Here is an 11,784-nt window from a genome sequence, read left to right on the forward strand (position 1 = left end):
GCAATCATGATATCTATTCAACTTTCATCTGAATATGTGTCTTTGACAGTCACTATTCCCCCCCAACAACACTTGAACTCCCTTTCCAACCTACTGATCTTGGTAGAAATGAGGGATTTCACCGGCTACAGCCATACTTAACACTGGGCCCATGGGCACAAGCACATTGTCAAGCTATGACATACTATTAATTTTTTTTTTTAACTTCCAAAACCAGGCAGTCACAACCAAATGTGACTTCGGAATGGTCTTTGATCCATGTTAGTTCTCAGATCACACTCAGGAACTGTTCAGGAGAGTTCATGCCAACAGCAGACCAAGGCTTATGCCAACACATCGTCAAGTACCAGAGCTCAGGACCATTCCCTACTATCACTTTCCTTACTGACACCAAATTGTTCACAGGCCTTAAATTTCTAAAACTATATGAAAATTACCAACTAGATAGAAAACTGGAATGGCAATTTGTGCATCTAATAAGAGAAAGCTGATGATAGCCTTTCCGTTGTGCAGACATTCGGTCAGCTGGACAGCTGTGGATTTCCTTGTACTGACTGAGCTCCATTGGTTGCAATGCAATTTGGAAGCCTAGTGAACATCTGCCTGTAATGCCTTAAGTGTAGATGTGTTAATTTGCCATTCACAGCTTCAGTACTTCCAATATTCACATAACTAACTATTGTTTAGCTGTGAGGCTGTTGAAATATAAAGCTGCGGAAACACATCAGCCAACGCAGCATCTCACATCTCAGTTTTCAGAGATAGTACAAAGGTGACAAAAACTACCACCAGTCATTAATAGCGTTCACCTTTTCAACCACACAACCTCCATGCCAAACACAAACAAGAAAAGGCTAGCTCAGCTATTGCTTATTCAGCAATAAAGCTGCAATTAATATGTTTCATGTTTACTGTTATTATGTGTTTATAATAATTAGCACAGTAGGTTGACGTTATAATTAAACACATTCTGATCATGCAGCTGTGCAGGATTGCAGAACTGTTGGTTAATGAAGCTCAGTGTGATACTGCCAATAATGAATCTGATAATTTTTTACAGAGTAAAGGCAAATTCAACAAATGCTCCTTCATGAAAGCAGTGGGTAGAAACTGCTTTCAGTTATGCCTTCAATTACTTTGGATGAATGAGGCAGGAACCTCTAGCTTAATATAAGCCCAAATACATCATAAGTAAGTAAATATTTTGACACAGTGTTGAAACTGGCTTCTGTAAAAGCACCTGTAAAATTTATTAGCCTTGAAAAGGTCACATATTGTATAATCATAATTCAGTGCCAGCTACAGGAAATCCACAATGAATCACTGCAGTAATATTTTAATACAGGGAGCAGTCAGTAGTTTTGTGAAATATTGTCAGAGAGGATGTGACTGATAAATACTTGTGTCTTGTATTACCTCTATGAAAGGAGGTAGTTAAAAGATGGGAAACCGTGTATATTGACCATGGAATAAAGTGTAGAGTAATATGTACCATATTGGAAAGGCCAAGTCCATGTATTTTGTAGCAGAATTTTATATCACCTGAACAACAATAATATCCACTGTTTTGTGCTTCCGAAGGAGCAAGGATCCTTTCATTAGTCTGCAGATTCATTTCACAGAGCAAAGGATGAGACAGTGCAGTTCTTGTTTCGTCTTCCTGTCCATTGGGAAGAAATGCAAATATGAGATTATTACTCACTTCCAGGAGAACTGGCTGTAAAAAAGCACTGTGAGGTCAGGAATGGGACTGTTTTCAGGGGAGCAAACCGACATATGACAATCTGATGCCAGCAGAGTTTCTATGGAAGTTAAGTTTACTCTATGCAACATCCTAGTTTCTCTGATGTCCATACATTAGTTGTCCTCAAAGCAGGAAATCCTTCAGCACGCTAAGTAAGAAAATAGACCAGAAAACAAGTTGTCTCATTCAAAAAAAAATATTTTTGAGTGTCCCACTCTCTGTGAAAAGAGATTTCTATTAAGTTTCTATTGCTTGTAAACTGCATGCACGACAAATTTGTCTTAAGAAAAAATAGACCACTTCAGTACCATTAGATCTGATTATTTGAATGCCACTTAAAGTCTAAGGCGTTTTAGTCACATTACATTTAAAAATAATGATGATCAAATGGTAAGTCCTTGAAATATTTTTATAAATGCAGTTGAGCAACTAAACTAGATTTTTTTCCACTTCCTTCTAGGAACTAATTGAAGCAAGCAGAGTCTTTTCTTAGGTACTTTTCCTTTTAAAATATTTTCCTTATAAAAGTTAACCGTGTGCTTTGGAATTATACTTTATTATGTATTTATATGCTATCCCTTAGCTGGAGAGGAAAGTAGAATATCATCTTTTAATATTAATGTTTTAAATGCATATGGCATAAGAGCTCCATGTTGTAAAACTTTATAGTTAAAGTCTGAATATTAAACAGTAGTTCTTCATGAACGCAAATATTTGCTTTGCTGATTCCTCTTCTTAAAATGCAAGATTAAAACAATATACCGTGCAATTAAAACACAAAACGTAAATGCTGAGTCCTTATGATTCAACAAATGCAACAAGTTGACCTTGTTTACACTAAGTGCACATAGAATCATAGAATTATTAAGGCTGGAAAAGACCTCTAAGATCATCAACCCATCCCCACCATGCCCACTAACCATGTCCCTCAGTGTCACATCTACATGGTTCTTGAACACCTCCAGGGAGATTAACTCCATCACCTCTAAACTACCACCTATTAACTACTCTTTTTGAGAAGAAATTTTTCCTAGTATCCAGCTTGAACTTAAGGCCATTACTTCTTGTCTTATTACTGTTACATGGGAGAAGAGGCCAACTCCCACCTTGCTACAAATTCCATAGTCTTATTATTTTGTCATTTCTGTACTGTTTGCTGCAAGTGTGTTACTTCCAGAGTGGTACCCTGTGTTTGCAGCTCCCTTGCTAAACAGGAAGAGAATATGTGATCTATCTACAATCCTCTGACTAAACTTCCAACTTTTGGGTTAGATTGTGCTGTCTTACCCTTACATGGTTCCAAGTTGCGGTCCATACCACCCTTTGGTCTCTGAATTACTCCTACTGTTTCCAAAAAATGTAATCGTGGAGTCTGTTGTCAATAACTTTGTGTTCACTCTTCACTGATCTCCACCAAAAGTAAAATCAATGAAAAAAATCCTATGAAGCCCTACCTTTTCAGGGACCTGATATCACACCTGAGTAAGCTGTTCTACAGTGCTGCAGATGTAAATAAACTTATTTGGGGATATCTACATGTAAGGCTGGGATACGTAATGCAAAACTTTCCCCAAGTCCGTATGCTGTTTGAAAACTTGCAGGATGAAAAATTCAAAATTCAAGATATCACAGTCTAACTTAGTAGGACTGTTACTTACCTTGTTGTAAGTATTGCAGTTCAGTTTTCAACAAAGCAATTTCTGTGTCTAATTTTCCCAGTGGGACCATCAGGATCTACTAGTTCTACTTTTGTAGAATCATAGAAACACAGAATCATAGAATCATAGAACGATTTGGGTTGGAAGGGACATTTAAGATCACCCAGTTCCAACCCCCTGCTATAGGCGAGGACACCTCCCTCTAGACCAGGTTGCTCACAGCCCCATCCAGCCTGGCCCTGAATGCTTCCAAGGTAGGAGCATCCACAACCTTTCTGTGCAACCTGTTCCAGTGTCTCACCACCCTCACAGTAAAGAATTTCTTCCTGATATCTAGTCTAAACCTACCTTCTTCCAGTTTAAAACCATTTCCCTTTGTCCTATTGCTACATGCCCTTACAAAAACTCCCTCCCCAGCTTTCCTATAGGCCCCCTTCAGGTACTGGAGGGCCAACATAAGGTCCCCCAGGAGCCTTCTGTTCTCCAGACTGGAAAGCCCCAACTCTCTCAGCTGCTAAAATTTTTCCTGCTGACTTCATGTCCCTGAAAATATTGTATTTTTTTCCTGACTAACATCTTCCTTCAATCCACAACTATCGGATGCCTTTTCATTCAGAAAACCTAATAGATTTCTATTTTTACTCATTTTCAGGCCAGTTGTTCTCAGCTTACTCCTTCTTTTCTTAGTTCTTTTCCAACCTGCTCTCCAAATGGTCCCTGGCCATCTGAACTTCTGTCTGCTGTCACTTGCAAATCTGCATTAAATACTTCAGAGATCCAGTATATAACATGTTGCCTGAAAACGCTGCTGAGACCTATCCCTGCAGAATGCTACTGAAGCTGGGAACAGACATGCAGAGTGTGCTCAGCTGGTAAGCAGTCAACATGGCCAAACCCACCTCATTCCACACCAAGCACATAGTATTAGAGAGAACATAAAGATAGCTGTTGCGTTCCTCAGCTGGCAGAGAGATATTTAGGGCTAAAATTGTTTTTCTGCACTTTCATGTGGGACAGAACCATACAAATCTGTCATAATGTTGGGAGGAGGACTAGCACAGAAAGGCCCCAACATCAAAAACCAAATTACTGCTGTTTGTTCTGCAAACTTCGTATCAGTACTCTACGTGGAACTTGTTTGTCAAGGACAACTTAATACTTCATTGATTTTTAATCCTGTAAAAGATAAAGGTAAAGCTACTTTTAATCCATTTCTATTTGTCCATTAAAATATACATTAAATATTATGACCATTTAAATATGACACTCCCTTGGGAATTGCTGGGAGCTATTCTGCATTAAACCAGGCTGAGCTGATTGTGAATGTTGATAGTAGGTGTATATCTGATTTTGGAAGACTAGCAGTGCCTAAGTAAATGGCAGGGATCAGCTAGATCTTTTAACAGGTGTCATGCAGAGAGGCTGTGGATGCTCCATCCCTGGAGGTGTTCACGACCTGGTTGGATGGGGCCCTGGGCAGCCTGGTCTAGTACCAGATCTGGAGGTTGGTGTCCCTGGCTGTGGCAGGGGGGTTGGAACCTGATGATCCTTGGGGTCCCTTCCAACCCAAGCCATTCTGTGATTCTATGATTCTGTGATAATATATAACAAAAATAATGCTTTCAGAATATACATGATACTCCTCAGATCTAAAGGCTATGACACTGTGACTACCATTATAACTTACTGTAATATCAGTAGGTAAATTAACCTAGAGACAACTTCCAATTCTGATTGCATTTTTCACATTGCATGCAACTTGTGCCCATGATAACAGCCAGGCAAAAAACCTAAATATTACTTTTACCACTTAGAAAGACAGAAGACAAAGAATCACAGATCACAGAATCACAGGGGTTTGAAGGGGCCCCAAGGAGATCATTGAGTCCAACACCTGCTAAAGCAGTTCCCTACAATGGGTCACACTGGTCGGCATCCAGATGGGTCTTGAACATCTCCACAGAAGGAGACTCCTTCACCTCCCTGGGCAGCCTGTGCCAGTGCTCTGTCACCCTTACCATAAAGAAGTTCTTCCACATGTTAGCATGGAACTTCATATGTTCAAAGGCAGAAAAAGTTTTCTCTGTTTGGATGTATTAAAATATAATGCCAAACAGGTTAAAAGAAAGGCAAGTGTAATGAAAGACACCCATCATTTCTACCGAATTCCTGCAAAGTCTGAAGATCAATTTTCACTCCTTTCATTAAAAGTTCATTGGTTTACATTTCCTTAAATGAACATCATAATACAAAGATTTTTTTTACTTGTCAAAATGATTGGAAGAATTTTTTTCTCCTGTATCAGTTTCCAAAGAGAGAATGTTATGAGCCTCTCACACTACTATAATATATTTGGTAATAACTTAGTATCATTTATCTTTGCTATTTTAAATAATCTTCAACTGTAGAATCATCAAAAGATGATTCAACCCCTGTTTTTCTGTTCCTTATACAGAATTGCAGAAGGTAAACTCATCAGGTTCACAACTGCATCTTTGCACAAACTGATGCATCCTTATGCCTATGTAAGTTGTAGTTCTCAGCATTTTATGAACAGAGTTAACAGTGATGTGGTTTTCCAGTTCTAAATGGGGCTGGATTTTGCATCCTTACCCAGAGGTTTCGTGTCCTGTGAATGATGGGCAGTTTGGCTCCTCCAGGGCTTTGTGATGGGGATAGAAAATGCACAGCACAAAAACTGAACCATCCACCATCATGTTTGTTTTAGCATTCAATCCCCTTATAGGAGCTTGTACAATAGGAGTAGTTCCGATGTAGGATTGAGACAGCTTGTGTGGTGTTCTAATTGTCCCATGTTTTGGACATCGGGATACCTCTGGTCCACCCATCTGAGCAATGATCCCTTTAATAATGATTTGGACCCTTATTTGAAAAGTAATTCATGTTCAAAACAATATTTAAACAACTGCCTGAGCTAACGCATGCACTGAAATCCCATTATGATCAAAAGAGTGTGGATAAAGTTGTTAAAGTATCCATTTTACCACTTTGTCCTGAGTGAGAATGAAGTAGAACACACATTTCAGTTTTTTCCAGAACTATAAAAAATGGCTTTGGGAGTCACCAAGGGTATTTGGACATTTGTCCTGTGACTGTTCATGCTGGGAGATTGCAGTTGCCAAAGGAAATTGTACTGGTCTCCAGTTGTCTCATAATTGGTAACGAACCATAAACACTGAATTTTATTGCCAACTTGAGCCTTTTTTCAACATAGTGAATTCAGGAGTAAATGTGACCTCTATGGAACAGTACATTTACTGAATTTTGGGGGGATATTTTGCAGTAGTATTATTCAACTTGTGGTTTATAAACCCATTAATATCTATTCACTCAGCCTGGAAACAGCTAATAATTTCCTATATATCATCCTCCAGCAATTAATCCAGCAATAATTGAAATGCAAAGCATGAATGTCTCTGAAAAAAAAAAATGGTAGCTGTATCTGGGCTATTTCCAAGAGAAATGACTACCTAGCCTCCAGTGTACTCTGCCTACAGGTGAGCTGCCCCATCATGCTCTGCAGTGAAGAGGAAGCAGAGATGTTTTTGTGCACACACTGTGTAGTACATGTAACATTAAGTCATAGAATCATAGAATGTCCAAAACAGTGGGTTACTACTGACTACTTAATTTCCAGTATAGCTAACAGGAAGCATCTATACTGTAATGTGAAGCAGCTTATTGTACCTATATAGGCTACAGCAAATAGTCCTTCAGTCCTACAACTGAGACTACGTACATATATTTTTGCTTTTCAAGATGAGGCTGGATCAGGTCCTGAACAACCTGATCTAGCTGTGGATGTTCGTGTTCATTGCAGGGGAGGTGATGACCTTTAAGAACCCCCCCAGTTCTAAGGATTCTATGATTTTATGATTCTATGATATATGTTTTAAAAGTTGCCAGTCCTGTCTCCTAACCTTGATGACAAGCTACTGGGCCCAACTACACTGTCACACTCTGGACTGTACGGCTGGATCCCATACTACATGTTGAAGACTGTCCTTGTTCTAAAGTAACTCCTGAATTATACCCTGGAATTGTCTAGAGGGAGCTGAAATCCAGATATGGCATGTGCTAACAGTTTATGCAATAGGCATTGCATTGCACTGCTGTGCGTGAGATCACATGCTTATAATATACAAGTAAAACTATAGAGGCAGACACCTATTATCTGAAACATTCCAGTTTTCTCATAGGGGTGAAATCTGGCAAAATTCAGATTTTGGGTTCAACTCTGGTCAGTCAGATGTACCTTTGGCTGAAGTATTTTAAAATTATCATACACAGTCAGCATTTACTGTCAAGACTAAGATGAGCCCTTCCTATATTTGCATACATCCTAGTCATTCACTAAACTCACACCCTTTGATCCTTCAATTATGTCTTGTGCAAGATGTTTTTATGGAAACACTCCAGATGATTCAGGGAATTCATATTTGTGTTTCTGTTTTGTTTTGTTTTGTTTTGTTTTGTTTTCCAGCGATGAGTCTACCAGTTGTGCTCATCTGGACAGCTGCCATTTTTTTTAGAAACTCTTTGAGAAAGCCTGACATGGCCACCAGAAGAATTTCTCATGGTCTTGGAAAACGTCCAGTATTGCTGGAAAACATCTGTCTCTCCTAAGCTAATATTATGTAAGTTCTGAAAATACCAAGAAATATCTATTTAAATAAACACTTTTCCTTAAATCTGCAATTGCATTTTAGGGCTCTGATGCAGTTTTTATGCTGCTTTCTGTTCTGACTTGCGAGAGTCACAAGATGAGATCACTGGCAAACACATTGACCTATTATGGAGAACAATTCCAACAGCTACAAACATGCTGAAGATAATACATGTGTTAAAGATGTTGCTCATGTTCCTGGAGCAGTGGTTCTCAAATGTTTTAACACCAGAAGCCTTGCAGACTCAACTTAGCTGAGTCTGGGTGCAAGAAAAATGTTGCAATAGTTTTGATTGAAATGTCTTGGCATCTCATCCTTGTCACCATGTACTATAAGAACTACATTTCCAGACCATCAAGTCACGTAAATGAAATTACGTGGCCGATCATTTTTCTTGTATTTCATTACATTATAAAGTGATAAAAAATAACTCTTATAATCAGGTGGAATCTGGCCTGCCACTGTCTTATTAAATGCTGAAGAGTTTAACTTTAGGAAGAGAAATTCTTTGCATCCTTTGGCAGAAGGAAACCTCTGCAGAGGATGATTCAGTATGATTATCCTATGTCCACTTAAGGTAAATGTCATTCTCTTAATGTAAATATCTATCTCTATCAATGTGAGCAAAGAGAGTAGAGGTAAACTCCATTACTCCACTTGGAGATCAGTATGCTTCAGGAGTTCTGCCAAGTGATGACAGTCAGGCATTTGTAGATGAGGTTCTCAGGTCGTATCCTCATTAGACAGACTGGAAACCCTCTCACAGGGTGTAATTTATCATGACCAAGCAGGATTTTCAACTCTTCTCTCAAAGGTAGTGAAAGAATATAAGATTCAGGGGATCTGAAGCAGAGGAGACGGAAGTCAACCTAAGGCGGTTGCAGAATCATAGAATCTCAGAATCACCAAGGTTGGAAAACATCTCCGAGGTCATCCAGTCCAACTGTCCACCTACCACCAATATTTCCCCACTAAACCATGTCCCCATGTTCCTTAGTACAACATCTAAGTTTTTTTTGGACACCTCCGGGAATGATGACTCCACCATAGGCTGTTCCAGTGTCTGACCACTCTTTTGGAGAATAAATTTTTTCCTAATATCCAACCTGAATCTCCCCTGGTGCAGCTTGAGTCCATTCCCTCTGGTCCTATCGCTAGTTACATGGGAGAAGAGGCTGATCCCCACCTCACCACAACCTCCCTTCAGGGAATTGGAGAGGGCAATAAGGTCTCCCCTGAGCCTCCTCTTCTCCAGACTGAACAATCCCAGTTCCCTCAGCCACTCTCCGTAAGGCCTGTGCTCTAGACCCCTCACAGCTCCACTACCCATCTCTGGACACACTCCAGGGTCTCCATGTCTTTCTTGTAGTGAGGGGCCCAGCACAGAACAATGTATTCAAGGTGTGGCCTCACCAGTGCTGAGTACAGAGGGAAATATTCCAGTGGGGGAAGAATTAGGGACTCTGAGCATTGCTACCAAGACCATTCCTGTCCTTCATCCAATACAAAATAAACATTTTACAGGCAGATTTACACAGACTTGTTCCAGTAACCTTTGTTTCTACCTTGCAAAAGAGAGACTATGCAAAAATCTAAGATCTAGTTCTAATTTAGGCAGGATTTAGGCTATTTGGCTCTACATATCTATGTAATATGTAGTAGAGCTGAAAGAGACCAAGAAGGTGGAAATTATAAATTGTCATTCACCCTTTTAATCAGAAGACTAAACAGTACTGATGATAGTGAGCAATGCAGAAAATATGGAGAAAAAATAATAATAATAGGAGAACAAATATAGGGAACGAGGGCTGAAATTATTGTTATCCCTTGAACAACATGACAGACGTGGCAAAAGAAATGCCCTGCTTTGGAATCAATAAAAACAGGTAGCTTTCTGAGCTATCAGGAAAATTCTCTCATTCCTTGTACTTTGTGTGCTATTAATCTTGGGAATATTTTTCTTCAGATTGTACTGAATAGGCGTATTAGTCAAAGGCTCAATTTTCTCCTAAGTATTTCTGTCATGAAAGCAAGAACTTGTCAGAAAGAAAGACTCAAAAAATCTGTGCGTAAAAGAAGTGTGCCATGTCCGCACTGTGAATTTTAGTTTATCCTGCTAAATATGATGACTGTCATGATTATCTTGAACCGCAGTCTTCATGATGTTGCACAAAGGATATCTCAGATGATATTTATGAGATACTCTGAATTGTCTGCAGTGAATGACATCCCTGTCCCATAAAAAAACTGCAGAGCATGTAACTGATGCATCATATTACCTGTCTGAGGGCTAAGATGAATCACAGGTTCCCTTTTGCCTTATAAAATTGCACTCTTTTACTAATTAATTCTGAATTGTTCATCTTATTCTGAGTTTCTCTGTACTTACGAGTGGCAAAAAGCAAATACACAGGATTTGTAGGAACTGCAGGAAGTTAAAACCGGCGAATTGTGGGACTGCAGCTGATTGACTTCTAGAGCTTACAGATTGTGTGCCCAGATAATTTCAAAGCACATGGCATTAAGGGGTCAGATCAGCCTCATGCCAAAAATTTTTTCAGCATCAGGCAAGATTGTCACTTAAGACCTAGCCAAAAGATTTACAATGTAAATGGTTAGTGCATATGGGCACAAGATTGCCTAAAGTCCCCAGCTGCCAGTGTAGACAAAGCCTTAATTAGCCAGTGATGCTGGAAATTTGTGCAAGTATGGAAGTTTTCTTTATTCAATAAGCAGCTCTCCAAGTTGTACTGAACTGAAATCAACAACCGGCTTAACAAGTAATGGTGGCACATGGCTTTGGCTCAGTATTTATTAACTAACTATTCAAACAGTTAGCTAAAGGTGAGAGTTTATCACTGTATCTCATGAGACATTTGATACACTAAACAAGTGAGAACGAGTTTCCTCTGAAAGAAAGATTAGATACATATAATTAAAGTTCTAATTCTCCAGGTACAAATCTGATTATGTGGCCAGCTTTTAGAGAGTCAGAGAAATATCGTGTCTATGAGAGGCATAAGCAATTTTAAGCAATTGATCCGCAGAGAGCTAGACTACTTGATCTCACTGGGCTGAGAAATTCAAGGGGTCCTAGGAGTTTAGATACACAGTTTTCATTAAATAGTATTAAAAAGCTCATCTTGCATATTCAGTCTAATGGAAAGACACCACAGCAGACAACCCCCCATTCAGTAGTTTATTTTATCCTTTGAATTCTTCGTTTGCCTTATCCCTTACTTCCTCAATGTGTGAAATGAAATGAGGAAGCTGCAAAGAATGCTGAAATTGAGACAGACAGCTGCTCTTCATTTCATAATCCTAATTCTGTAAGACAATGCAAATGAAGGGTTTTCTGATGTTTTCAAGTGTTCCCTAATTGATGAGAGCTTCTTGTCGATCTTCTGTGTACAGGGGAAAGAGATGTAGTGTGTGCTTCTGAGCAAGGTGACACGGTTGATGTTGTTGCCAAAGGACAGGATTAAATATATGCACGTAAAGTCGTTCTAAGCACTAAGAGTTGTCCTAATCCAGCTGCTGCTCCAAAAGATTGCAGATCTGCTTTAGATCTCCCTTCCTTGACAATACTGTGGGTGTCTTGGATGCCCGGTGGCATCTCAAATGGCTCTAGATGGCTATCTATGGACAGATGGCTATCTACTTGTGTCCACAGTGCTGATGCCTTCACCTGAGA

This window comes from Numida meleagris, chromosome 3, assembly GCF_002078875.1.
Source record: "Numida meleagris isolate 19003 breed g44 Domestic line chromosome 3, NumMel1.0, whole genome shotgun sequence".
Classification (NCBI taxonomy): Eukaryota; Metazoa; Chordata; class Aves; order Galliformes; family Numididae; genus Numida; species Numida meleagris.